Source organism: Erinaceus europaeus, chromosome 3, assembly GCF_950295315.1.
Source record: "Erinaceus europaeus chromosome 3, mEriEur2.1, whole genome shotgun sequence".
NCBI lineage: Eukaryota > Metazoa > Chordata > Mammalia > Eulipotyphla > Erinaceidae > Erinaceus > Erinaceus europaeus.
The window spans coordinates 15,949,936-15,977,321 of record NC_080164.1 but is presented as its reverse complement, the minus strand read 5'-3'; the positions used below and the strand labels follow the sequence as shown (position 1 = coordinate 15,977,321).

Sequence of the window (27,386 nt, the reverse complement as noted above, 5' to 3'; positions counted from 1 at the left end):
TAGATAAAATCTTAGGTGTTCCTCATTTGGGATCACTTCCTGTGGCTCAGACTGTTTATAAGGCCGTGGTGGAGCACAGGACAGAGTGGCGGGGGGGGGGGTTGTGGAACTATTCTCCTGTGCTGTTATCATCTTGTAAATCACTGCAAATCAAGAAAAAAATAATATAAAAACAAGCAAGCGTGGTCCAGGAGGTGGCACAATGGATAGAGTGTTGAACTCTCAAGTATGAGGTCCTGAGTTCAGTCCCTGGCAGCACATGTGCCAGTGGTATCTGGTTCTTTCTCTCTCTGCCTACCATTCTTCATGAATACATACGTAAAATCTTTATTAAAAAATAAAACAAGGGGGCTGGGTGCTGGGACACCTGGTTGAGCGCACACATTACAGTGTTCAAGGACTCAGGTTCAAGCCCCCAGTCCCCATCTGCAAGGGGAAAGCTTCACTAGCGGTGAAGCAGGGCGGCAGGTGTCTCTCTGTCTCTCTTCCTCTCTATCACCCTGTTCCCTCTCGATTTCTGGTTGTCTCTACCCAAGAAATAAAGATGATTAAAAAAAAATAAAAAAATAAAGCAAGCAAGCAAACAAAATCTGAAGCAGAGATGGCATACCAGGCATACCATGGCCACTGTATCTTTGCAGGAGGTATTTCCCTAAATTTTTATACCCTCCACCGCCAGACATTCTTTGTTTCTTTTCCTTCTTTGGAGACACAAATGCCACTTCTTCCAGGAAGCCCTCTACAAGGTCCCAGAGGAAGTCCCTCCTCTGCATTTACTGCGACTGGTCTTAGCTTGGGTCACAGGCCCGGCCACTGTCCCTTGAGCTATGCGCTCCTGGGGCGCGGGGGCCGTGCAGTGCCGGTGTCCCCACACAGCACCTGGCCTGGCTCTACTGACTTCCTGGGGAAAAGTCATCGCGGGCAGGGGCTCGTGCCCGAGGGCGGGTGAATGATTCACGAGGGGTGGCTCTCTGCATTCCTAACCTGCGAGTCACGCGGGGCCGAGCCTGCAGCCGGCGGGGCGCTCACCTGTGCAGTCCCCGCAACCAGGCGAGGTGGGCAGGTCCCAGCGCCCGCGAGATGCGCTGGCTGGGGGAGAGGGCGGGGCCCCGGCCCTCGGGGGAGGAGCTCCCCACAGGCCCCGCCCCCAGACAGAGCCCCGCCCACCCGCCCGTGCCGGCGGCGCGCGCCCCGCCCCCCCGCGCCCTCGCGCCCTCACGCCCTCGCGCCGGCGGCGGACGCGCTGCGCGTGCCGGGCGGGCGCGGAGGCGGCGCGAGCCGGGCGCGGGGAACGTTCGCCGCGGGGGCGGCTCCGGGGCTTGAGAGGGCGTCGCTGCCGCCTCAGCCGCGGGGGTCGGGCCGCGGGAGACCTTCGGGACGCCGGGGCCGCGAAGTGAGTGAGATGTGCGGCGCGGCGGGTTGGAGCCGGGAGCCGGGCGCCGGGCGGGCAGCGAGGGAGGCGCGGCGTGCCGGGCCGCGCGGGGATGGAGCGGCGGGAGCGCTGGCGGCCGGGCGCTGATGGGCGGCGGCCCGGGCGGGGGAGGCCGCGCGCTGAGGCCACCGGGGCGGCGGGGGCAGGTGAGGCCGGCAGGCCCGGCAGAGGCGCGGGGCGGGGAAGGAGGCGGGTGCGGGCCGGGCCGGGCCGGGGGATTAGGAAGCCCGCACCGCGCGGCCGCCCGGGTGGGGAAGGTGAGCGCCGGCCGCCGCGGGCTGGGCTGAACCGCGTCCCCGCCGCCCGCCGCCCGCCGCCCGCCGCCCGCCGCCCCGCGCCCGCCGCCCCGCGCCCGCCGCCCGCCGCCCGCCGCCCGCCGCCCGCCGCCGCCCGCCGCCCGCCGCCGCCCGCCGCCCGCCGCGACTGGCTCGGGGGAAGGCGAAGGGGCGTCCGGGTGGGTTTTGTTTTTGGTTTTGTTTTTGCAGAAGTTCAGGGGCGAGAAGCCCGGGCGCGTTGTGGACACTCGTGGGCCTGGACATGGGGAGGGCGGGGGAGGGGGCCGGGCAGGCAGCGCCGCACCGCCCTGCCTGGGACCTGGGCGGCCAGGTGTCTGCGGGCAGCGGGGCAGATCGCGGCTGTGAGAGTGGCGGCTGGGCCGCCCCCGCCCCGAAGCCTCCCTGTCCCCCCACCACACTTAAAAACATTTATTTATTTATTTATTTATTTATTTATTTATTTATTTATTCCCTTTTGTTGCCCTTGTTTTATTGTTGTAGTTATTATTACTGATGTCGTTGTTGTTGGACAGGACAGAGAGAAATGGAGAGAGGAGGGGAAGACAGAGAGGGGGAGAGAAAGACAGACTCCTGCAGACCTGCTTCACCGCCTGTGAAGCGACTCCCCTGCAGGTGGGGAGCCGGGGGCTCGAACCGGGATCCTTAACGCTGGTCCCTGCGCTTTCTGCCACGAGCGCTTAACCTGCTGCACCACCGCCCGACTCCCATTTATTTGTTAATGAGAAGGATGGATGGATGGAGAAGGAACCAGACATCACTCTGGTGCATGTGCTGCCGGGGATTGAACTCAAGACCTCATGCTTGAGAGCCCAGTGCTTTATCCACTGCGCCACCTCCCGGACCACGGAACCGGGATCCTTATGCTGGTCCTTGTGCTTGGCGCCACGTGCGCTTAACCCGCTGCTCACCCTTTTTTTTTTTTTTAAATTACCTTTATTTATTAATTGGATAGAGGCAGCCAGACATCGAGAGGGAAGGGGGAGATAGGGAGGGAGAGAGACAGAGAGACACCTGCAGCCCTGCCTCACCACTCACGAAGCTTTTCCCCTGCAGGTGGGGACCGGGGGATCGAACCTGGGTCCTTGGGTGCTGTGACTTGTGCGCTCAACCAGGTGCGCCACCACCTGGCTCCCCCCCACTCCCCCGTGTGGGCGGCCTGCCCAGGTGCTCCGGTGGCTGCCGCCCTGGGGGCAGGGGGTGAGGATCTGACCCGCAGGAGGAGGGGGCAGCTCGTCTTGGGGCGAGGGGACGGGGACGTGTGTCTGTCTGCCCGCCCTGGAACCCTGCCCGCCCTCCGCCCCGCAAGCCGCTTTTCTGGACTGAGCTCCGGGGCTGCTCTTTCAGCTGCCGGGCTGCAGTGCCTGTCGGGCCACTTTGCCTGCCAAACTCAGGCTTGACCTTTCCTGAGGTCTGAGTGTGTGCGAGAGACATAAGCGGAGCTGCTTTTGCGGGGCTGTGTGTTAAGGTAGTGCGGTGGGCGAGGGTTTGAGTGTCCATTGTGTGCGAGAGACAGCGTCTACTGAGAAAACTAGAACCACAAGGTATATCAAGCTACCTCTTACTCATTTTTGTTTTCATATAAATCTCGGGGTGGGGAGACAGCGTGATGGTTCATGCCTGAGGCTGTGAGGTCCCAGGTTCAATCCCTGACAACACTGTAAGCCAGAGCTGAGCAGTGCCATTGTGTGTGTGTGTGTGTGTACTTATCTCTCTTGTAGCTTTCTTTAATTAAAATAAATAAACAAATATTAAAAAACAAACCTCCCAGGGCCTCAGCTTTCTCAGATAAATAAATAAATAAGAGTAATATTGATCTCAACATCATATGGTAAATTTTGAAAAACTAAGTTGATCTCTCCCCCCCCCATTCACTTTAGGATTATGTACTGAATTTAGGGTTAAGGTGTTTACCAGTTTTCATTTTTGAGGTGGTCAGTTTTGTTTTAAGGTGATTCATATTTTTGGATACCTTGTTCCAGGTTCTCATTTTGGTATTGCATTTTGCTCATTAACTTTTAAATTATTATTATTTTTTCTTTTTCCCTTCTCACATAGAGGGCAAGATATGGGGGTTTAGTGGGAAGGAAAGACATCGGCTCGTAAGCTCCCCCTTTGCACATACTCCCATGTGGTAGCTGAGGGCTCCGACCTGGGTTTGCATGCATCGGAGGGAGTGCACTCGACTGAATGAGCCATCTTCCACCCTCTATTTAATTAATTTTCATTTCAGTGAGGGGTGTGTGTGTGTGTGTGTGTGTGTGTCCCTGTCCAGAGCACCGCCCAGCTCTGGCTTATGGTGGTGCTGAGGATTGAGCCTGGGCCTTGGAGCCTGGGTGTAAGAGTCTTTTCCATAACCATTTTGCTGTCTTCCACAGCACCCTTGTACTTGAAGTCAGCTGTCCTGATGTATATGGCCCAGCTATAATGAGTTGCCCAGAGGTGCAGTGTACAGTACCCTATTTTGTAACCACGTTCTGAGTCAGGATCTAGAAATTTGGCCTGAAAGTTCTCATATGCTGGTTTGCTGTCACACCCTCGTTTTGTGTGCTCCTAATTACACAAGCAGCAGGGCTGTGTGGTCCAGTGGTGCAGGTTGTGCGCTGCCCAGCTTTAGGAGCGCCGCTCAGGGCAGAGTCTGCATGGCTCTGCGTGGCTCCTGAGTGCACTTGTCTAATAAAGACTCAGAAAGCTTGGACTGGAAAGGACCCCCCCCCCCCCCCGGCAGTTAGCCTTTGCTGTGATGACTCCAGGCCTGCCTTTTTGCATCTTCATCTGTAAATAGGTAATACGGACGATCCTCTCTGCACAGATGGTTTGCTCATACTTTGCTCATCGCTCTCCTGCTCTTTTCTACCAGGATGGGAGATTGTTCTGATGATGGAGTCTGGACCTGGGGGTCCTCCTGATCCCTATTGCCTACTCACAAGCTCTTATGTAGGTGTGCTGCACAGTAGTTTGCTTAATCTCATGGGTGCTCTTTTAAATTGTTTGAGATGTTGCTGCAGTGAGTGAAAGATGGAGTTACTGGGTCAAAGAGGCACACCTAGCCATGCCGCTAGTGGGGATCCGATCCATTCACTTCTGACTGCCAGGTGTCAGTGGTGGATGGAAGTCACGGTATGACAAATTTGGAGACAAATTCTTTGAAGCATTTGTGTGTTGCAGATGTATTCTGGAAGTCTGACACGTCCCTTTATTAGTACAGAAGTTAAAAAAATGTAGTGATGTATTCATGAACAATTTTCCTTTAAATTAAACAAGCTGTGTGTTTGATATGACAAAAGTTTCTCTACCGGGGTTGGGGAGTTAGCAGAATGGTTATGCAAATGCCTTAAAAGCCTGAGACTGAGATCTCAGGTTCAATCCCCAGTATCACCATAAGCCAGAACTGAGCAGTGTTCTGGTCTCTCTCTCTCAGTATCTTTCCCTCTGTATCTACTCTTTCTCATTAAAATAAAGTAAATGAAAATATTAAAAAAAAAAGTTTCACATATTGCACCAAAGTAAAAGACTCTGGGGTGGGGGCGGGGGGGAGAATACAGATCCAAGGAGGATGACAGAGGACCTCGTGGGGGCTGTATTGTTATATGGAAAACTGGGGAATGTTATGCATGTACAAACTATTGTATTTACTGTAGAATGTAAAACATTAATTCCCCAATAAAGAAATTTAAAAAAAAGTTTCTTTACCCCAGGGCTTGAATGATATATTTTTACATTTGTTTTAGAATTAAAAGGAGTTGCTTCCTATGTGGAACTTCTCTCAAGATTTATTTCTGGGGGAGTTGGGCGGTAGTGCAGCAGGTTAAGCGCAGGTGGCGCAAAGTGCAAGGACTGGCTTAAAGAATAAGGTTCGAGCCCCCGGCTCCCCACCTACAGGGGAGTCTCTTCACAGGCGGTGAAGCAGGTCTGCAGGTGTCTCTCTCTGTTTTCCCCCCCCATTTCTCTCTGTCCTATCCAACAACAATGACATCAATAACAACACCAGTAACAGCTACAACAATAAAACAAGGGCAATAAAAGGGAATAAATAAATATTTTTAAAAAATTAAAAAAAGATTTCTTAAAAAAATTTAGGGAGTCGGGCAGTAGCGCAGCAGGTTAAGCACACATGGCATGAAGCACAAGGACCAGCGTAAGGATCTCGGTTCAAGCCCCGGCTCCCCACCTGCAGGGAAATCCCTTCACAGGCGGTGAAGCAGGTCTGCAGGTGTCTGTCTGTCTCTCCCGCTCTCTGTCTTCCCCTCCTCTCTCCATTTCTCTCTGTCCTATCCAACAACAATGACATTAATAATAATTACAATAATAAAAACAACCAGGGCAATGAAAGAGAATAGATAAACAGATATTTAAAAAAATTTTAAAAGATTTTATTTATTGATGAGAGAGATAAGAGGAGAGAGAGAAAGAGAACCAGATATCACTCTGGTACATGTGCTACTAGGGCTTGAGCTCAAGACCTCATGCTTGAGATTCTAACATTTTATCCACTGTGCCATCCCTTCTCTTTTATTATTGTTTTAAAATTATTACTATTATTTTTTGCCTCCAGGGTTGTCTCTGGGGCTCGGTGTCTGCGCTGTGAGAACCCACCGCTTCTAGATAGAGGCCATTTCCCCATTTTGTTGCCCTCATTGCCATTGTTGCTGTTTTTTAACTATTGTTATTGGTGGCGTTATTGTTGGATAGGACAGAGAGAAATGGAGAGAGGAGGGGGAAGACAGAAAGGAGGAGAGAAAGACAGACACCTGCAGGCCTGCTTCACCGCTTGTGAAGTGACTCCCCTGCAGGTGGGGAGCCGGGGGCTCGAACTGGGATCCTTGTGCTTTTGCCATGTGCGCTTAACCCACTGCGATACCGCCCAGCCCCTCTCCCCCTTTAAAGAAAAGAAATTAATTTCATTGGGGATGGGGTTGGAGCCCTGTTTTGACTTATTTGGTGCCTGACATGGAACATGGGGCCTCAAGCATGCATGTCTTACACTTGTTGAACCGTCTCCTCAGCCACTCCTGTGGATAAGGCAGAGATTCTCCCCCGCCCCTCCCTCCAGTTTGGATAGTCAGCTTTTCAATGCTTTGTCTTTTTATTTTTGTGTTAAATATATGTCATGTAAAGTTTGCGATATATTTTTAAATTTTTATTTATAAAAAGAGGAAACACTGATAAAAACCATAGGATAAGAGGGGTACAACGCCACACAACTCCCCCCACCAGAACTCCACATCCCATCCCCTCCCCTGATAGCTTTCCTGTTCTTTATCCCTCTGGGAGCATGGACCCAGGGTCATTATGGGGTGCAGAAGGTGGGAGGTCTGGCTTCTGTCATTGCTTCCCCAATGAACATGGGCTTTGGCAGGTCGATCCATACTCCCAACCAGTCTCTCTCTTTCCCTAGTGGGGCAGGGTTCTGGGGAAGCGGGGCTCCAGGACACATAAGTTTGCTATTTTTACCACTTTAAAGTGTGCAGTTCTGTGGCATTAAGTACAGTCACTTTGTTCTGCAGCTGTCACCGCTGTTCGTCTCCAGAACTACTTCATCTTCTTCAGCTTGGACCTTGCACCCATTACATGTCAACTCTGCTCTCCCCAGCCCTGGCAGCCACCATCCTGTTTCCTCTCTGTATGACTATATGCCCTCTTTCTGTTTGGACTGTTTTACTTAGTATATGCCAAATTTAAAAAAAATAATTGAGTACAACATCAGCTGAAATGGTGGGTATTACTTCCGGTTTGCCTCTTCTTCACCCACACAATTCCAGTTAATATCTTGCTTGAGTGTGCTACATTTGTTGCAACTGATAATGCAGTAATGATGCATTATTACTTTTTAAAGGTTTGTTTACTTAGGAGAGGGGTGACTGAGAGAGCATTAAGGTGACACATGCATGTCTTGCTGGTGATCAAATGCCCAGGACCTCTTGCTTGCAAGTCCAGCACTCTGGCCACTGCACAGTTTCCATGCCCCCATAATAACATTGCTACTCACGATAGCCTGTAGTTTATATTAAATTTCACTCTCTGTTGTGCAGCTCTGTGGATTTTGACAAATCCAAAATGTCATGCAAAAGGCTTTAATACCTAGACCTTGAAGTCCTACGTTCAATCCTCTGTACTGCCGTAATCCAGAAATGAGCACTTCTCTGCTAAGCAAGAAAACAAGCACAAAACAAGCACAAAATATCACACATCTTTGATGTCATTATATATTGTATGTGATGCCGAGGTTGTGTCTCCAGAATCTTTTCATTGCTCTAAAAGGCCCCCCTCCCGTTCCTCCCTCCTGGCAACTCCCCTCCCCTTTTTAGAACCACATTTCTCCTTTTCTAGAATATCATATAGTTGAGGTCATATGCTCACTTAGCAGTATGCATTTCATCGCTGAGTAATACTTCATGTGTGAGAGCACTCGTTTGTTTGTTCTTCCCCCTTTGAAGGACATCTTGGTTATTTCCAGTCTGAGGCAGTCACGATTGGATCTTCCACAGGTTTTCCTGTGCAGGCTTTTGTGTGGACGGAACACTTTTATCTCTCTTGAGTTAGTGCCTAAAAGCATGTTTGCCAACTGGTATGGTAAGAGCCTGTTTAACTTTGTCAGAAAAAGCCTGTCTTGCTAAGTGGCCTCTCAGCAGTCTTTAAAGTTTACACCACAGCATCCTAAATATTCTTTCAAAATCTTTGTCAGATAGGTCTGTAGAATTAGATTCATCCAGAGTGAATTTATACTCTTTTTTTAATAATAAGTTTTTTAATATTTATTTATTCCCTTTTGTTGCCCTTGTTTTATTGTTGTTGTTACTGATGTCATGGTTGTTGGATAGGACAGAGAGAATGGAGAGAAGGGGAAGACAGAGATGGGGAGAGAAAGACAGACACCTGCAGACCTGCTTCACTGCTTGTGAAGTGACTCTCCTGCAGGTGGGGAGCCAAGGGCTCGAACCGGGATCCTTACACGGTCCTTGCGCTTTGTGCCACCTGCACTTAACCTGCTGCGCTACCGCCCTGAATTTATATTCTAATTCTTGCTGATCAGATGGGTCAGGAATCTTGGTCTCTGACATAATCGGGCTTGTTTTAGGTTTACTCACATAGTAAGTGGATGTCTCGGTTCATTTCCTGTTCATAAGGTGGTATTTCTAGCTTCCTGATTTTTCTAATTGTAGACCATTATAGCAACTGCAGTTCTAGGTAGAGAAACTCACATTATCTTTTAAAAAATTTATTTATGAGGGTTAAGCGCAGGTGGCGCAAAGCACAAGGACTGGCGTAAGGTCCCGGGGTTTCGAGTCCCTGGCTCTCCACCTGCAGGGGAGTCGCTTCACAGGCGGTAAAGCAGGTCTGCAGGTGTCTGTCTTTCTCTCCCCCTCTCTGTCTTCCCCTCCTCTCTCCATTTCTCTCTGTCCTATCCAACAGCGATGACATCAACAACAACACTAACAATAACTACAATAAAAAAAATAAGGGCAACAAAATAAATACATATTAAAAAATATTTATTTGTTTCTTTTTAGCTCCAAACTCATCCTTGGCTTGAGGCAGTGGGTCTGACTCGGAAAATCTGTTTCTTCACCTCCTTCACTCCGTCACTGTTACCTGCAGGAGGGACAGTCCTGTTTCTGGACTCAGCCTGCAAGCCTACTCCTTCTGTCCTGTTCTCAGTTTTGTGAATCAGTTGTGATTTTTATCCAGATGAAAGTCTACTCTGTTTTTGATTTGATTTGATTTATTTATTTTTATTTATTTATTTATTTGCCTCCAGGGTTATCGCTGGGGCTCGGTGCCTGCACTACAAATCCACTGCCGCTGGAGGCCATTTTTTCCCTTTTGTTGCCCTTGTTTTTATCATTGTTGTGGTTATTGTTGTCACTGATGATGTTGTTGTTGGATAGGGGCAGAGAGAAATGCAGAGAGGAGGGGAAGACAGAAAGAGGGAGAGAAAGACAGACACTTGCAGACCTGCTTCACCACTTGTGAAGTGACCCTCCTGCGGGTGGGGAGCCGGGGATGGGGCTCGAACCGGGGTCCTTACTCGGTGCTTGCACTTTGCGCCAGGTGTGCTTAACCCGCTGCCTTACGCCCGGCTTGTATTTTTTTTTTTTTTTTTTTGCTTCCAGGGTTATTGCTGGAGCTCAGTGCTTGCACCATGAATCCACTCCTGGAGGCCATTTCCCCCCTTTTGTTGCTATTGTTGTTGTAGCCTTGTTGTGGTTATTATTGTTATTGTTGATGTCGTTCATTGTTGGATAGGACAGAGAGAAATAGAGAGAGGAGGGGAAGACAGAGAGGGGGAGAGAAAGATAGACACCTGCAGACCTGCTTCACTGCCATGAAGCGACTCCCCTGCAGGTGGGGAGCCGGGGACTCAACCGGGATCCTTACGCTGGTCCTTGCGCTTTGCGCCACTTGCTCTTAACCGCTGCGCTACCGCCGGAAACCCCCCTCTACTTCCTTCCCCCCCTTGTATTTTTATTGAGGGTTTTCTTTTTGCATTTGTTGATATTGTCACAGTTGTTTCTTTAATATGTTGAATATGACAGACTTGGAATTCATAATATATATATATTGAGTACAAGTAATTTAAAAACATGAGAAGGAGACGGAGAGAGAAAGAACCAGAGCACTATTCTGGCACATGTGATGCCAGGGATTGAATTTGTGACTTAGGTTTTGAAGTCCAGTGTTTTATATACTGTACCACTTTCCAGATTTCATTGCTAATGCATTTTTAACAAAAAAGTACCTTTCAAAATCACATTTTTTAACGTTGTTTCTTTTTAAAAAAATTTTTTTTTACATTTATTTATTCCCTTTTGTTGCCTTTGTTCTTTTATTGTTGTAGTCATTATTGTTGTTATTGATGTCGTTGTTGGGTAGGACAGAGAGAAATCGAGAGAGGAGGGAAAGAGAAAGACACCTGCAGACCTGCTTCACCGCTTGTGAGGCAACTCCACTGCAGGTGGGGAGTGGGGGCTTGAACCGGGATCCTTAGGCTGGTGCTTGTGCTTTGCGCCACATGTGCTTAACCTGCTGCACTACTGCCTGACTCCCCCTATTTGTTTTTTTTTAAAGATTTTTTAAAAAAATATTTATTTTCTTTTTTGTTGCCCTTGTTGTTTTTCATTGTTGTTGTAGTGGCAAACACTAGAAGAAGAAGTTGTTGTAGTTATTATTGTTACTGTTATTGATGTCGTCAATGTTGGATAGGACAGAGAGATATGGAGAGAGGAGGGGAAGACAGAGGGAGGGAAAGATAGACACCTGCAGACCTGCTTCACAGCCTGTGAAGTGACTCCCCTGCAGGTGGGGAGCTGGGGGCTTGAACCAGGATCCTTAAGCCTTTCCTTGCTTTGCACCTCCTGCGCTTAACCCGCTGCAGTACCGCCTGACTCCCTTTTGTTTTTGTTTTCCTCCAGGATTATCGATGGGGCTTGGTGCTAGCACTGTGAATTCACTGCTCCTGGCAGCCATTTTTTTGTTTCCATTAATTTTCTTGGGTAGGACAGAGAGAAATTGAGAGAGGAGGGGGAGATAGAGAGGAGAGAGACACCTGCAGTCCTGCTTCACCACTTGTGAAGTGTTCCCTCTGCAGATGGGGAGCAAAGGTTCGAACCCAGGGTCTTCTGTGGGTCCTTGCACTTCTGTTGAGATTTTCTGTATCAGCAACATTTTGTATGAACTAAAACAGGACTGTGATGCTAAAATCAGATTTGAAGAAAATACTGAATTTTAAATAAAATTGTGCCAGTAAAATTTTTTTGGTAACTTGGGGCATACTACAAAACTTTGACAGTTCCCTAACCATCTCAACTTTTTCTGTATTTTTATTTCTTAACAGTCCTAGGGCCTTAAACATGTATAATTCCTCACTTCTAGATTGAATTTCTCTCTGTGCTATATTTTGTTTTGTGGTTATCATGAATATTGTCTGTAGTTCTGTTTGGATTTTTTTCCCTGTACTTTGTAATTGTTTGGTAAAATGATCACTGAATTCTTGAATCTTAAGCTTAGTTTCTTGAATTGATTTCATAGTGAGTTGTCTGAACTCTTTTCCTGTCATTTTTTCTAGATCTGTGTCTGTCTGGTTATTTGATGTTTCTGTAATTGCTGTCTGTGTATTTCTCAGTTTCCACATTTAGTGTGATTTTTGTTACTGTGCTAGTAGGAGGTCTGTGGCTGAGGTGTTTGATTTTTCTGTTTATACGTCTTGGTGGGGGAGGGAGGCTTGATCCCTAGTCAACAGGCCAGTTCAGTGTCCTTAATGTCGATAGAGAGTCTTCCTGCTGCTGTTCCAACCTCTTGTGGGGCAATAGCATGGGGATTTTTTGTTGCTTTAACTCAGAAGTGGTGCATCTCAGCTGCCAGTTTCCCAATTTGGTGCCAGCCATTTCTGAGCACTGCTTTTTAGTCCTGGGGGTCCCTCTCTCACCCCCTTTCTGTCCATAAGCCACACGTGTCTGTACGCACCTGTGGCTTGGTGAGTTTCTGAAGAAATCCTGGTTGTATTTTGTTGAGTTTTCAGGTAATTTTTATTGCGTTTCCTAGTTGGTTGGGGAGAGCCAAGTGATTCTGCTGCTATTCCAGAGTAATGCCTCCGGAAATCTGAATTTCTCATTCTTTTAATCTCATATAGGTAGACAGACAGAGAGGGAGAGAGAGTAGTGACAGTAGACGCAGAGTGTCTACTGTAACACTGCTTTACCATCCATAGAACTTCCCATGGTGCCATGATGCTCCCACGTAGCGTTGGGGCTTGCACCCAAGGTTTTGTGTATGGTAGGGCATACACCCTGCTTGGTGAGCTACCTCCTGACCCCCTGCTTCTTATTCTTATTCTAGAGTCTTTCATTCCTTGCATTTATATACACGATCTCCTCTTGCCAGATAGAGACGTTCTTCTGCAAGGAGCGATGGCTATCATTTATTGTGAGGCTACCTTGTATAGAGGGATTTCATGGGTTATGACTACGCACCTTCAGAAGCTAGGTATAGGCATCTCCAGTATGTGTGAGTGAGGCAGTTGAGCTCAGGGAGGTTAAAAGCTGTTTAGGGTCACATGGCTAGTCAGTAAGAGGAGTAATATTTAAATCCAGGGGTGACTTCAAACCCCATATTCTTTCTTATGCCACTTAAACAAGACTCCAGGATTCCAAGTTCAACCTAGTTTTTGTCTTAGCCAGGTAACTTCTGAGCATGGTTTGTGTTTCTATGATTTCCTTGAGAGCTTTTTTTTTTTTTTTTTTTTTTTTTAAATATAGTACTTAATGTCTTTCACCAATCTGCTTTTTTAGTCTTCGTGAAATAAATATTTTTTAAATTTATTTAATTTTGATTGTTGCTGTGGCTTCATTGCTCTGGACTGCTCCCCCAACCTGAGAGACAGCCACAGAGAAAGGAGGGAAAGGCAACACAGTACCAAAGTATCCTCCACTGCATTGGGGTGGGGCTGGAACATGGGTGTGTGCACGACGTAGAGGTGCACTATGCAGGTGAGCTCTTTTGCTGCCTGAGAGAATTTTTTTGTAGTTGAGCAGAGTAAGTAGTGCCATGATAATCATGCACCTCTGGAGTAAACTGTTTTGGTTGGGTCTTAGGGAGATTATTTTCCTTTAACTTTGCAACATTATGAAATACTGGTCCTCAGAAAGTAGAGGGAACCAAACTAGTGAGTTCCTGTGCACACATTACTCAGCTTGAGAAGCTGGAAGGGGCTAGGAGCTAGCTTACCTGGTAATACATGGACTTTACTGTGTTTTAGGACCTGGGTTCAAGTTATCACATGGGAGCACTATTAAAAGGGAACTTTCTTTCTTTCTTCTTCTTTTTTTTGAATATTTATTTATTCCCTTTTGTTGTCCTTGTTTTATTGTTGTAGTTATTATTGTTGTCATTGTTGGATAGGACAGAGAGAAATGGAGAGAGGAGGAGAAGACAGAGAGGGGGAGAGAAAGATAGACACCTGCAGACCTGCTTCACCGCCTGTGAAGCGACTCCTCTGCAGGTGGGGAGCTGGGGGCTTGAACTGGAATCCTTATGTCGGTCCTTGCCCTTTGTGCCACCTGTGCTTAGCCTGTTGTGCTACTGCCCGACTCCCGGCAAAGGGAACTTTCACGAGTGGTAAAGCAGTGTCTGTGATGTTGCTTTTCTGCATGGGAGCTTGAACCCATGTCCTCAAGCATGATAAAGAGTATTCTCTGCCTCATGTGAAACTGTCTTTATCTCAAATGTAAAATATAAAATAAATCTTAAAAGATAAAGTATTGTCTTTAAGAAAATTGTGTTGGGATACAGCTCAACAGTATTGTGCATGGACGAAGCTCAAGGTTCATTTCTTGCCATTGCATTTAAAATAAAAGCTGCAAATGATTGATAACGGAATATTTATTTTGTCCAAGTCTGTATTTTCAAATAAATCAGAAAAACTACAAATTAAGTCTAAGATGTCTTGCCTGTAGATTTCATTTCATCTATTCCAGAGGTAGTTACATAATACCATTGTCTTAGCTGAGATTTACTAGGCTCTTATTTTGTGCCAGTGTTATGCCAAATGCTTTACATGATTTATGTAAGACTCACCACAGGCCTATTACATTATTTAGAGCTCTGTGTAGTATAGTAGAGTTATTTTTTTTCTCTCTCTTTACTGGAACCTTGAGAATTTTCTCAGATTTGTAAAAAGAAAGTTTCTAAGTTTTGTTTTTAATTTTTATTTATAAGATGGAAATATTGACAAGGCCATAAAATAAGAGCGGTACAATTCCACACAATTCCCACCACTAAAACGCCGTATCCAGTCCCCTTCTTGAAAGCTTTCCTATTCTTCATCCCTCTGGGAGTATGGACCCAAGATCAGTATGGGGTGCTAGGTTTTATCTGCAGGTACTTTCACTGACTTTTTGTTTGTTTGTTTGTTTCTTACCTCAAAGAGAAGAAAAAAGTACTAAAGGAAGTCGGAAGTCTTTCTGATAATTATCCTGAAATAAGCAAGGAATAATTCTATTTCAGGGAAGTTTGACTAGTGATGATAGTTCAGTGCACATTGGTGACTTCAGTAACCTCTGACCACCTAAGTAAGTGACATCCACAGAAAAACTGATGGGGACTTTACTGAAAGACAGTGAACAAGAAATTTTGACACTTGGATGTTTTCAGTAACTGAGAGATGGCAGTGTTATGATATTAACAGAAGAGACTCAAGGGAAATGATGGGTAGTTAACACTGGTGCAGTGCAGAGGCCGTCTGGAAACCTTTCCAGAGCCTTCTGTCTTTCCTGTAGTTGTTCTGGTGAGAATTATTTCTGAGTGCAGACTTAGAGTCTGGAACACATTGCTTCTTCCATGGGATAGATACTAGAATCTGACAAGGGTCATTGTGACCGCCATTGCCTTTGTGACTTAGGGTCTGATCCAGCACTGCCTCTTAGGGACCTGCGCTCCTCATCATCTGCATGCCCTGGAGGGAGCCATGTGGCACAGCGTAAACAGTGGTCTTTGGAGTCAGATTGGCGCCTAGTTTTTACAAATTACTGACTTTGTAACCACAGGTCAAGTTAAGTAACCATTTAGGTTTTCAATTTCCTTGTCTAATATGTATTTTTATTTTGCAATTTATTATTATTACTTTAGAGACAGAGGCACACACAGAGAGAAGAGACACCACAGCACTGAAGCTTCCTTTAATTTTAAAGGCTACAGTTAATTTTTGTATTGAGGTAAAATTGAAATATAACATGTCAGTCTCAGGTATACATCCCAACCGTTCACATTTATGATGATGTTGTCTGTCTCCATATGTGACTGCATTTTGCTTGTGGTGAGGACTTTCTCATGTAATTCTATCCTCTGTATTCCTGATTTGCTCCTCAAGCCTAGCCCATTCTGATTTTCTCATTCTGGTTTTCACGAGAGCAATGCTTTTCAGAGTGGGGTGTATGCAAAATGATTCTCTAGGCAAAGTGTGACAAAAAATATGAAAAAAGAACAACCAAGAAAAAAAAAAAGCAGTGAATTTTGACTGGTGTTTGAGAGGGAGGTTGACTTTCCTCCCTGTGTCTCTGTGGATACTCTCCAGCTATGGGACGTGAGGGTACACTACAGCTGGAAGGGTGACAACGTGAGCCCTCTGAGTTTGCACACCTTCTGTTTAGACACATTGCAGTACACACATTGCCTGGGATAGTGTTCTCTCAGATTATACTGACTGACGTGAATTAAATGAATCTTACTAAAAGTCAGAAGACTTTCAGATCTTTCAAAGAAATTGCCAGCTGAAGTTTCAGATTCAGCTTGGGATGAAGTAAGAAGCACACGTAACAGCAAGGAAAAAGCAGAGCTGCTGCTTCTATTTCTATTATAGAAATTCTTAGTCGAATGTACAGTGCAAAAGAAAAAATGGTGTAGATATACTGAGGAGGAATCAGTAAGAATGCTATTTGACAAAAATCTATGTGCAACTGCTGAGTATGTTGTACCTCAAGATATTTGTTAATGAGAGTGTAAGGCTATATCAGTGGAGACAAGCTTACTGGATTATTGCAGTGGTGAACACAGCCATACCAATTAAACTAGTACCTGGGAGTTTCATTAACTTGATGATAACCTTTGTTCTTCCTGTATTTTAGTAGAAAGTGGTCATGGGGCCAGGAAGGTGGCTCAGTGGTGGAGTGTAAGGTCCCCTGCGATGTCTGATAGAGTGGTACTCTAGTGTCTTTCTCTAACTAGAGGCAGTATTGTTTCAGACCCAGGAGGTGACTGAGCAGGTAGGACGCAGGAGAGTGTGGTCTAGGAGGTGCACAGTAGACTCAAGTCCCATCCCCAGCAGCATATGTACCAGGATGATGGTTTTCTTTCTGTCTCCATTTCTCTCATTAATAAATAAATAATATCTTAAAACAAAACAAAACAAACAAACAAACACAAACAAGCCAAAACCTCAAGAGAACACCATGGGCAGGATTGGTGGAACTCCATTGTGGCAAGGCAGTGCTATTAGAGTCTCTCCTCCCCCCCAAATAGAACAAAATCGAGTTAGGAGTCAGCTTAGTGGGGTTGTGCATGTGTGATGCCCTTTGTTCACTCCTCAACACTGCATTTAAAACAAGTTGAAGCAGAGCTGGCAAAACAGCTCACCTAGATAATGCTCTGCTTTGTCATGCATGTGATCCAGGTTCAAGCCTGGCCCTTACCACACTGGAGGAAACATTGATGTTATGGGGTCTGCCTATCTCTGTCTTTCTCTGGGAAAATCTGTCCAGCGTGCTGAAGCCCTGGTGATGAGAAAAAGCTTGAAATAACATATAAACAATAATTTTGGTTTGGGGATACCCTAGTGTGTATTTATTTTTTCCACCTACTGGGGCTCTGTGCCTGCATGATGTCACCTTTTTTGTTGTTATTTTAATTTTTTATTTAATTTCATTTATTTATTAAAAAATTCTATTATTTATTGATTTTTTTTTTTTTTTTTTTTTACTGTTCCCAGAGCACTGCTCAGCTCTGGCTAATGGTACTGTTGGGGATTGAACCTGAGGCCTTGGCGCCTCTGGCAGGAAAGTCTGCTTGCATAACCATTATGGTATTTCCCCTACCCTGATGCCACCATTTTTGGGGGTTCATTTCTCCTTTTTTTATTTTGCCTCTAGGGTTATCACTGGGGCTCAGTACTGACACTGCTATCCATTGCTCCTGGCAGCCATTTTTTTCATTTATTTTTACTGGGTAGGACAGAGGAAAATTGAGAGAGGAGGAGAAGACAGAGAGGGAGAAAGATAGCCACTTGCAGACCTGCTTCACTGGTGAAGTGAGCCTCCTGCAGGTGGGGAGTCAAAGGCTCAAATCAGGATCCTTGCACAGGTCCTTGTGCCACCACCCAAGCCCCCTCCCTTCCTCCCTCCTTTCCTTTATTTATTTATTTATTTATTTCTTTTTTAAAACATTCTTTTAATTTTTTTTTTAGATTTTATTTATTAATGAGAAAGATAGGAGGAGAGAGAGAAAGAACCAGACATCACTCTGGTACATGTGATGCCTGAGAGTCCAATGCTTTATCCACTGTGCTGCCTCCTGGACCACACCCCCCTCCCTTTTTTAGATAGAGGATGAGAGACAGAGGGAGAGAGACAAGAGAGAGACACCAGTAACATTGATCCACCTCTTATGAAGCTTTACCCCTTGCATGTGGGGGCCAGGGGCTTGAACCCCAGTTTGTGTACATGGTAACATGTGCATTCTATTGGGTGCCACCACCCAGTCCCTGAAATGCATTCTTTTTTTAAAAATATTTTTTATTTATTTTCCCTTTTGTTGCCCTTGTTTTTCATTGTTGTTGTAGTTATTATTGTTGTTGTTATTGATGTCGTCATTGTTAGGACAGAGAGAAATGGAGAGAGGAGGGGAAGACAGAGAGGGGGTGAGAAAGACAGACTCCTGCGGACCTGCTCCACCGCCTGTGAAGCAACTCCCCTGCAGGTGGGGAGCCTGGGGCTCAAACCAGAATCCTTACGCTTTTAGATGCGCTTCAAGCCATGTGCGCTTAACCTGCTGCGCTACCGCCTGACTCCCCCTGAAATGCACTTTTTTTTTTCCTCCAGGGTTATTGCTGTGCTCGGTGTCTGCACCATGAATCCACTGCTCCTGGAGGCCATTTTTTCCCCCTTTTGTTGCCCTTGTTGTTGTAGCCTCGTTGTGGTTATTATTATTGCCATTGTTGATGTTGTTCATTGTTGGATAGGACAGAGAGAAATGGAGAGAGGAAGGGAAGACAGAGGGGGAGAGAAAGACAGACACCTGCAGACCTGCTTCACCGCCTGTGAAGGGACTCCCCTGCAGGTGGGGAGCTGGGGGCTTGAACCGGGATCCTTACGCCGGTCCCTGCGCTTTGTGTCACATGTGCTTAACCCACCGCGCCACCGCCCGACCCCCCTGAAATGTATTCTTTACTGACAAATATTGTGGGGATATCCTAGAAGACATTGATGAATGTTTGAAGTAAATATCATACCATGTGATGGAATTTGTGAGAGTTCTGAGCATTTGGGTCAGTGTTTAGAGCTGATGGCATTTCATACACTCTGCACTCCAAAGATTTCGCGTGACTCCGGGCTGGCTGTGGTAGAGCACCTGCTTTCATGCGCGAGGATCTAGGTTTGATTCCTGGCGCCATACGGGAGCAGCATGGACGGGTCCATGGAAGACGGAATGGTTCTTTGGGCGCTCCCTCTTTCGTTCTGAAAATAGAAAGAGTTGGTCCAGTGAGGCAGCCCTGTGCTAACTTTGTGTGTGGGACTCTGGGCTCAGTTTTTTATACTTGGTGATCATCACCCCCATTTACTTCATACTTTGGCTACAGGTGTGTGAATTCTGAAGTAAATGTTTACTGAGGATCTGGGCTGGGAGAGGTGAAGGAGGACTTTAGCTTCGAATGTAAATATTTCCTCCCTTCATTCACGAGGACTCAGAATGACACTTCCTTAATTTTGCACCCTAGCCTCCTTCCCCTGCACCCTAATCCCAGTTCTGCTGAGACTGTCTTGTTTATTTTTAGATACTGTAAATGGCATCACCTTCTATGTATTCTGTGCAACTGTTTTTCCCACTTAGCACTGTGGAATGTTGCGTCTTGGTCCCTGTGATCTGTGGCTGACTGGGTGATGAGCTTAGATTTCCAGTCTTTCCTTTGTGGACATTTGATTGTTTCTGACTTTGCATTTACAACCAGTGCTGTTGTAAGCAGTTTTCGCTTCTCTTTCTATAGGTGTTTCTCTAGGACACAGCTGTGGAAGGAGAATTTCTGGGTAATGAGGTTCTGCTCTTCCAAGTCAATTATACTTAGCTTTAAAACAAATTGCCGCCAGGCTTATTGCTGAGGCTTGATGCAGGCACTGCGAATCCACTGCTCTTGATGCTTTTTTTTCATTTTTAATTTTATTTATCCTTTCATGAGAAAGGATTAGAGAGAGAAAGAGCCAGACATCACTCTGGTACATGTGCTGCCAGGTATTGAGAGACTTCATGCTTGAGAGTACAATGCCTTATCCACTGTGCTACCTCCTGGACCACCTCTTGATGCTCTTTCTTTATTTTAATTTTATTTGATAGGACAGAGAGAAATTTAGGGGGAGAGAGAAAGACACCTGCACACCTGCTTCACTGCTCGTGAAGCTTCCCACCTACAGATGGGGTGGGAGTGGGTCTTGACCTGGACACTTGGTCATGGTAATGTGTGTGTTCAACTGTGTGTGCTGCTGCCTGACCCCTTACACTTACACATTTATCAATAGTGTACGAGAGTTCTCTTCATAGTTCTGCGAGTATAAATGGGCAGAAGCTGATGGGTATAATGAGTAAAATTCACTTTTATAAGCTCTTATACGATAGATTCTAACAGATGCTGTTGTACAGCAAACACCCTGTAATCACCATTCAGGTTAAGAAATCAAATTTTGGGAGTTGGGCGGTAGCGCAGCGGTTAAGCACAGGTGGCGCAAAGCACAAGGACCGGCATAAGGGTCTCGGTTCAAGCCCCCGGCTCCCCACCTGCAGGGGAGTCGCTTCACAGGCGGTGAAGCAGGTCTGCAGGTGTCTATCTTTCTCTCTCCCTGTCTCCCCCTCCTCTCTCCATTTCTCTCTGTCCTATCCAACAACAAAGCATCAATAACAACAACAATAATGACTACAACAATAAAACAACAAGGGCAAAAACAAAGGGAAAATAAATAAATAAATAAATAAATAAATTAAAAAAAAAAAGAAAAAATCAAATTTTATCAGCTGCTCCAGAGGACCCTCTTTGTGCCCCATCCTAACCATCCCTCTTTTTTCTCTTTCAAAGTATTGCTATCCTGAAAAGAATAGTTACCACTCCTTGGATTTCTTGATGTTTTTATATCTCAGCTATGAATATTTAGATATTATAACCTGCCATTCAGCTATTATGTGCAACTGCTAATATATTCACTTTCTATTTCTCTTGTTTTTTAGTACTTTATTCATTTATTTATTTTGGATAGAGACAGCATATTTGAGAGGGAAGGGGGTAGATAGAGAAAGAGAGAGAAAGAAAGACATCTGCAGCCCTGCTTCACTGCTTCTGAAGCTTCCTCCCTGCAGGTGGGGCCTGGGGGCTTGAACTTGGATCTTTGCTCAATGTAATGTGTATGCTTTACCATCTGTCCTGCCCTCTATTTTCTTTTTTATGAATTGTTTCATACCTTGTGATAATTTTTCTTACGAGTTTGTTCAACTTCTTTATATGTTCTGGATACTAGCTATTTGCTTACATGAAGTCTGGAGCCTCAGCCCATGACTTACTTTTCCATCTAGCTAATGAAGTCTTTTGATAACATGCTAAACAAGAAGATGAAGGACTTGTAAATTGCTGTGTGTGAGGCCCTGGTCCCAGCTCCTGCCGCACATGAGCACCATAAATGGCACCAGGGGAATTCTGTGGATGGGGTGGTGCTGTGGTTTCTCTCCTCTTTCTCTGCTTGTCCCCTCCCTCTTAAAATTGCACCAGGGTAGCCGTAGTATACATTTGGCCCTGGATTCATTCACTGGTGTTGCAGTAAAAAAGTAGGCTAATTCATTAATGACCTTCTTCTGTATTTCCTGTATGTCTCCCCTCCAGGGTTATTCCCAGGCTCGTGCCTGTCTGCATGCCTGTTCTGTTTCTGGCAGCTATATATATTTGACTGAGTGTCTCTCCCCCTTTTTTGGATAATGGATGAGAGACAGAGAAGGGAGAAAGACAGCAGGAGAGACACTACTCTACTACTTGTGACCCTCCTCTTGCAGGTGCTTCCATGTGGTGGCTGGGGAGAGGTGAGAGGAGGGGGAGAGAGGAGAGACACTTGTAGGACGGCTGGACTGATCATGGAGCTCTTCCTGCAAGTAGGGGTGGCGATGCGAACAGGGCTGTTCAGCCATGGCTGTGCTTGTTCGTTGCTAGGCCTGTCCTTTTTATTTTTGTGGAACTGAGGCATCACATGTTTGTGATTTCACTGCTCTGAGCCACATTTTTTTTTCTTCTTTCTTTTCATTCAGTGGAAAGACACTGAGAGAGGGCAAGACACCGCTGAAGCTTCCTCCATTGCAGTGGCACCTCCCACATGGTGCCAGTTCACAAAGCTGTGTCATATGTGTAGAAGTGCAGGCACCCTGCTAGCACTAGTGTAAGGTTCTTGACTAGAAAATCCTTACATTGAGAAAAAAGTCATTTTATAGGATTATTGCAGTAAAAACTTACTGTGATAGACATAAACAAGCAATTCAAGGGGTTGGGTGGTAGCACACCTGGTTGAGCACACATGTTACAGTGCTCAAGGACCCAGGTTCAAGCCCCCAGTTCTCACCTGTAGGGGGAAAGCTTTTCAAGTGGTGAAGCAGTGCTGCGGGTGTCTCTATCTCTCCCTCTTTCTACGACTCCCTTCTCAATTTTTGGCTGTCACTATCCAATAAATAAAGATAATGCAAAAAACAAGCAATTCACAGAAAATACCTATGATCAGTCAACATGATACAGATGTGAGATACAGATAAAATCACGTGGTGGCATTATGTGCTCAGGCTGCTGGCATATGGAAAGCTGGATGGACCGATTGTTGGAGACGATGTAAGTCCGCAGGCTTTTAGGTACATTGCTGACAGAAATGTGGCTTGCTACACTTTCAAAAAGCAGTTTGGCAATTCCTTTTCTAGGTATATATCCAAGATAAACTTTCACCCTTGCACAGCAAGAGACAGGCACAGGAATGTTTGTAGCAAGACTGTTCACAATAGAAAGAAGGCAGAACAACTGGAAACAACCCAGATTTCCACCAGCAGGAGAGCAGACGGTTAAAATGTAGTTTGTGCAATTCACAGAGTAGTTAAGATGAATGTGTAACAACATGCAACAATGTCGTGAATCTGAGCAATATGGCTTTTGCTGAAAACAGTTCCCTAGAGCTTACATAAGATATCTTTAAAAACAAAAAAGCTTATTTACTTACTTAGAGCATTCACATGCCATAAATTCACCCTATAATTCAATGACATTTAATATATTACTGGAGTTGTACAACTGTCATTTTTATCATCTTCAAAAGGAAGCTGGCACCCCCTTTGCAGTCACTCTCTGTTCCCGTAGCCCCTGGAAACCAGCACTCTATTTTCTCTCTATGAATTTGCCTGTTCTGGACAGTTTGTATGCATATGCCAGCATTTAATATGCCAGTACTGTTGAAGTGACTGTCTCTCTCCCACTGAATCATATCAGTGTCTTTGTTGTAAGGATTTATTTCTGGACTTAGCAGGTATTTTATTTATTACATATGAGAGACAGACCATTTCATATGCGATACAGAGAGAAGAGATAAGGCAAGGAGAACGCCTGTCTCATGCAGCTCGGGAGGTTGCACTGGGCATCCAAGCAGTGCGAGTCTGATGATCACTCAGGTGAGGTGTTTCCACAGCAGTTACTCCTGGACTTTCATTAATTTTGATCTCTATGCCAAGACCACACTCTTATAACAGAGACCCTGCAGTAAGTTTAATAATTGCTGAATTTGATTAGACAGTGTTTTTGTTGAGGACTTCTGATTCTATATCTATATGCATTGGCTGGTATTTTTTATTTTTTTTTTTTTGCCTCCAGGGTTATTGCTGGGGCTCGGTGCCTGCACTACGAATCCACCGCTTCTGGAGGTTATTTTTTTCCCTCTGTTGTCCTTGTTGTTTATTGTTGTTGTTACTATTGTTGTTATTATTGCTATCATTGTTAGATAGGGCAGAGAGAAATCGAGAGAGGAGGGGAAGACAGGGAGGGGAAGTTAGACACCTGCAGACTTGCTTCACTGCATGTGAAGTGACTACCTTGCAGGTGGGGTCGAACCGGGATTCTTACACCAGTCCTTGTGCTTCGCGCCATATGTGCTTAACCCGCAGCACTAACAGGTATTTTCTTTTTTGTACTGTCTTTGCTTGATTTTGGTTCAAGTCATAGTGGTAGCAACAATATATATATATATTTTTTTTTGGAAATATTTTCTTTCTCTCTTTCTCTTTTCTGGAAGAAATCTTACGGAATTGGGCCTGAAGATTTGTTTTACAGAATGTTTATTTTCTTTTTTGATCACTAGGGGATCTGCACTTGTATATTTCTCCATTCCCAGAAGTGTCTCTCCCCTTCTTTTTGGATAAGGGGTGAGAGACAGAGAAGGGAGAAAGATAGCAGAAGAAACACAACACCACTACTTCACCACTTGTGAAGCTCCCCTTGTAGGTGCTCCCAGGTGGTGGCTGGGGGATTGAACTTGGATCCCTTTGCATGGTAAAGTGTGCACTCTGCTGGTTGAGCTATCTTCTCTTCCCTTCCTTCCTTCCTTCCTGCCTGCCTGCCTTCTTTTCCTTCCTTCCTTCCTTCCTTCCTTCCTTCCTTCCTTCCTTCCTTCCTTCCTTCCTTCCTTTCTTCATTCATTGCCACCAGGGTTATTGCTGGGATTCAGTGCCTCCACTGTTCCCTGTGCCCATATGCCCCTATCTAGGGAGATGGTGAGAGACACAGAGGGAGAGAGAAAGGAGAGAGTTACCACAGCCCTGCTGCACTGCTCATGCAGCTTCCTCCCTGCAGGTACTCCCCTGAAGGGACCTGGCCCTCTAGCCGGGTCTTGTGCATGGTAACCTGTACCTTCTACCAGGTGAGCCACTGGTCAGGCACCAAGTTACTTAAACAACAACAACAGCAACAACAAAACAGATAAAATCTCTTCAGTATCACAGTGTTATGCTGGTTATCTGTTTCAGTCTAGGTAGTATGTTGCTTTGAGAACTTGGTTGTCTTTACCCAAGTGTCACATTTATGTGTGTAGAATTGATCACACCTCGAGTCCCCGGCTCCCCACCTGCAGGGGAGTCGCTTCACAGGCGGTGAAGCAGGTCTGCAGGTGTCTGTCTTTCTCTCCCCTCTTTGTCTTCCCCTCCTCTCTCCATTTCTCTCTGTCCTATCCAACAACAATGATGTCAGTAACAACAACAATAGAACAAGGGCAACAAAAGGGAATAAAAAAAAAGAATTGATCACACCTTCACATAGTATTTCTTTTTTTATATACATTTTTTAAATATTTATTTTCCCTTTGTTTTTGCCATTGTTGTTTTATTGTTGTAGTTATTATTCTTGTTATTGATGTCTTCGTTGTTGGATAGGACAGAGAGGAGTAGAGAGAGGAGGGGGAGACAGAGAGGGAGAGAGAAAAATAGACACCTGCAAGCCTGCTTCACTGCTTGTGAAGCGACTCCCCTGCAGGTGGGGAGCCGGGGGCTTGAACTGGGATCCTTACGCCAGTCCTTGTGCTTTGCACCACCAGCGCTTAACCGCTGTGCTACCGCCCGACTCCCCACATAGTATTTCTTTCAATGCTCATGGGCTCTGTAGTGATAGCCTTTCTCTCACTAGTGGTCTAATTTGTGCCTTTTCAGTTCTTTTTGCTTTCATTGCTAAGAGCTTATCAATATCATTGATCCTTTCAAAGAACTGGCTTTTGGTTTCATTGATTTATCTGTGAGTGAAATTTAGTTGAAATCTATTATGTTCAGGTAACATACTTTGTATGATTCCTATTCTTTTCTGTTTTTAGGAAAGATTTGGTTTTTATGACTGAGTGAGAGACCAGATCACCCTTCAAATGTATGTGCTGCCTGCAGTTAAATCAGGGCCTTGTGCATGCAAAGCTTGTACTCTACCAGTGAGTACTTTTGGGCAAGTCAGCTTAATAGATTTTTTTTCTTTGCTTCATGATGTTTCATGTGCTCTAAGAAATAATTTGTTTTGTCTTTACTGGGTGGAGTATTCCATAAATATCAATTAGATCTGGTTGGCTGGTGGTGCTATTCTATCTTTCCATATTCTTCCTGACTTTCTGTTTGTATCCATCATAAAGGAGTTGAAGTTTCCAAGTACTAATTCTCCTTTTAATTCTATAGCTTTTGCTTGGTGTATTTGAGGCACTAAGGTTAGGTAACAGTTTAGGACTGCTCCTCCTTCTCCTTTCTCTCTCTCTCTCATGCTATTTCTTCTCAGGAATTCCAAATATTAGCAGCTATATATATATATTGCCTCCAGGGTTATTGCTGAGACTCAGCATGAATCCACTACTCCTAGAGGTTATTTTTTCCCCCCTTTGTTGCCCTTTTTTTAAAAAAAAATTTTATTTACAAAAAAGAAACACTGACAAAAACCATAGGATAAGAGGGGTACAACACCACACGTATCCCACCACCAGAACTCTGTATCCCATCCCCTCCCCTGATAGCTTTCCTGTTCTTTAACCCTCTGGGAGTATGGACCCAGGGTCATTATGGGGTGCAGAAGATGGAAGGTCTGGCTTCTGTCATTGCTTCCCCACTGAACATGGGCGTTGACAGGTTGATCCATACTTCCAGCCTGTCTCTCTCTTTTGTGGGGTGGGGCTCTGGGGAAGTGGGGCTCCAGGACACATTGGTGGGGTTGTCTGCCCAGGAAAGTCTGGTTGGCATCATGTTAGCATCTGGAACCTGGTGGCTGAAAAAACAGTTAACATATAAAGCCAAACAAATTTTTGACTAATCATGAACCTAAAGGTTGAAATAATTAATATGAAGAGTTGGGGTGAGGTCTCTGTTTTGCAGATAGTAGGCCTATTTTAGTTATATTCCAAAGGACCTATGACTATACTAGTTTTTTTTTTTTTCCCTGAGCCTGACATCTAATGTGTAAATGGATCCAAATTATTGTCTGGGGATATGATGTCATAGCTGCCTCCAGGGTTATCGCTGGGACTCAGTGCCAGCACTACTAATCCACTGCTCCTGAAGGCTATTTTTCCCATTTTGTTGCCTTGGTTGTGGTTGTTATTGTTGTTATAGCTATTGTTGTTGGACAGGACAGAGAGATATTGAGAGAGAGGATGAGAAGACAGAGAGGTGGAGAGAAAGATAGACACCTGCAGACCTGCTTCACCGCTTGTGAATCGACCCTCCTGCAGGTGGGGAGCCCAGGGCTCAAACTGGGATCTTTAAGCTGGTCCTTGCACTTTGCACCATGTATGCTTAATCCACTGAGCTACTGCCCAACCCCCCTTGTTTTTTTTTTTTTTTATCATTGTGATTATTATTGTTGTTGTCATTGATGTCATTGCTGTTGGATAGGTCAGAGAGAAATGGAGAGAGGAAGGGAAGACAGAGAGGGGAGAGAAAGACACCTGCAAACCTGCTTCACCTCTTGTGAAGTGACCCTCCCTGTAGGTGGGGAGCTGGGGGCTGGAACTGGGATCCTTACACCTGTCCTTGTGCTTCAGGCCATATGCGCTTAACCTGCTGCACTACTGCCCAACCCCCAACAATATACTTTTATAGACATTCTTTTATGCAAATATGTTTTAAGAGCTGCTCACTATTGAGCTGAGATTTCATGCATGAGCTCTGTGGTGGAGTCACCTCTCATCCATTTTTTATGTTTTATGAGCCAGAGATAGAGATGGAGAAAAAGTTCATAGCACTCTTCCATCGTCCATGCATTTTTTTTGCCTGTTTTGTCTGTTGCTCAGCAGTGGTGGGGGTCAAACTCAAGACTGATGCAAGGTGTGTGCTCTACCAGAGAGCCATCCCTCCATCCCTGCCGCGCAGTCCCTTTTTATTTAATCATTTAAAAA

At 45.4% G+C, this 27,386-nt stretch overlaps 1 protein-coding gene across 4 annotated transcripts in view; it reads left to right on the top strand.

Annotated features, from left to right (window-relative positions):
- The first annotated feature begins 1,210 nt into the window (after nucleotides 1-1,210).
- DTNB (dystrobrevin beta) overlaps nucleotides 1,211-27,386 on the top strand; it is a 281,464-nt gene continuing 255,288 nt past the window's right edge. For 2 of the 4 annotated variants that reach the window (XM_060186697.1, XM_060186693.1), the window contains exon 1: nucleotides 1,211-1,393. The gene's annotated coding sequence lies outside the window, so the exon portion shown is untranslated. Of the gene's footprint in view, nucleotides 1,398-27,386 lie in introns of all 4 variants that reach the window. The other 2 variants (XM_060186698.1, XM_060186692.1) reach the window with 1 other exon arrangement.